At 68.1% G+C, this 1,702-nt stretch overlaps 1 non-coding gene and 1 pseudogene across 1 annotated transcript; both read left to right on the top strand.

The window, feature by feature from the left end:
* Window positions 1-413: 413 nt before the first annotated feature.
* On the top strand, window positions 414-484 carry TRNAG-CCC (transfer RNA glycine (anticodon CCC)). Its single transcript has one exon. It is a non-coding gene; the product is annotated as a tRNA-Gly (tRNA).
* Window positions 485-917: 433 nt separating this feature from the next.
* LOC108525789 (UPF0585 protein C16orf13-like) lies at window positions 918-1,631 on the top strand (annotated as a pseudogene).
* The last annotated feature ends 71 nt before the right edge of the window (window positions 1,632-1,702 follow it).

Raw genomic sequence — 1,702 nt, 5'->3', positions numbered from 1 at the left:
CCCTAGCCCCGCCTCCTCTCTCGGACTCGCCCCGGTGTGGCCCCGCCACTCCGGCAACCCTGCCCAAAACTCTTCCCAACAGGGGCCCAAGCCGCGGCCAGCCCTCTGCACGCCCCGCCCTCTCCCCAGCCCCGCCCCGACAGGGCCCCGCCCCATCGACTCAGGAAGGCCAACGGTTTCCATAGCTCAGGCCCGAATCGAGACTGTCCTCCAGCCCGCGTACCTCATGCCCGCTCCTTCCCCTCGGGGCTGGGGGGCACCGCGAGACTCCCACTGTCGCAGCCTCGCCAGCTGGGTCCTCCTAGGCAACCGCCAGCTCGCTTGCGAGGAGCCCGGCTCCAGGGGCGGCGCGTGCGCAGAGGGCTTTCCGCGTCACAGTCTCTTGAGTGTATGGGCTGCACCTGCTGTACATGGCGCCGCTGGTGTAGTGGTATCATGCAAGATTCCCATTCTTGCGACCCGGGTTCGATTCCCGGGCGGCGCAGCTTGTTTTCTTTTTTCCCACTTGAACAATGAACTCTCGCTAACGCCAGAGATTTATAAAGGAAAGAAAACCGGAAACCAAGGGAAGGCGCCCAGTCTGGCGCAGCGCTGACACATTTCGGAGAGTGACAGGTGCCCTGAAAACCGTGGACGGCCATGGGTGACAGGGTCCCTGAGCTGAGGCGCCTGTAAACCAGCAAGCCAAGCTCGCCGTCCAGTCCCCTGCCCAGGGCCGCCACCCACCGCCGAGCCGCTCCCCACCGTGCCTCTGGCGGCTGCGGGTCCTTTAACGAGAGGCGCGCGTGCTCCTGGGAGTTGTAGTTTATCAACTCCCGACGCGCCCCGAAGCATCTGGACTACAGCTCCCGACGTGCCCCGAAGCATCTGGACTACAGCTCCCGACGTGCCCCGCGGGAGCCCGGCCACCGCCCCGATGCGACCAGTGCCGTGTCTGCAGCTGGGAGGAGTTGCGGCCGCGATGCTGGTGGCGGCGGCTGCGGAGCGGAACAAGGAGCCAATCCTGCACGTGCTACGGCAGTACCTGGACCCGACCCAGCGCGGCGTCCGCGTACTCGAGGTGGCCTCGGGCTCCGGCCAGCACGCGGCGCACTTCGCGCGGGCCTTCCCCTGGCCGAGTGGCAGCCGTCGGACGTGGACCAGCGCTGCCTGGACAGGTGCGGCCCCGGGGCGGCCACTCCGATCGGTGCGGCCGGCCGGAGCCTCAAGAGCTCATGCCCCGCAGCCCCGGAGGAAAAGATGCGGCTCGGGCTCTGAGGGTGCGGGGTGGGAGCTGGGGTGCCCCGGGGCAGGCCCCAGATGTGTGGCCCCGCGGCTGCGGAAGTGGGTGGGCCTCGAGGTCCCCTTTCCCAGCTGTTTTGGCCTCCGCTCCGCAACGTGCCCCCCAGCCTTCCCTTAGAAAGTCTGTGGGGCGTCGGAAAGGCGGTTGCGCAGGACTCGGCCTCCACCCAAGCCTTCCCCTCCTGCAGCATCGCGGCCACCACGCAAGCCCAGGGTCTGACCAACGTGAAGGCCCCGCTGCACCTGGACGTGACGTGGGGCTGGGAGCACTGGGGCGGGATCCTGCCGCAGTCGCTGGACCTGTTGCTCTGCATCAACATGACCCACATCAGCCCCTGTGCTGCACGGAGGTCTGTGGGGGGCCCAGCAAGGGCGTCTGCCCTGGTGCCCCTCACCCTGCATGGGGCAGCCAGCATGCCAG

The sequence above is a fragment of the Rhinopithecus bieti genome, unplaced genomic scaffold (assembly GCF_001698545.2).
Source record: "Rhinopithecus bieti isolate Rb0 unplaced genomic scaffold, ASM169854v2 scaffold_1768, whole genome shotgun sequence".
Taxonomy (NCBI): domain Eukaryota; kingdom Metazoa; phylum Chordata; class Mammalia; order Primates; family Cercopithecidae; genus Rhinopithecus; species Rhinopithecus bieti.
Note: the sequence above shows the minus strand (reverse complement) of the source record. Positions and strands in the feature narration are given on the sequence as shown.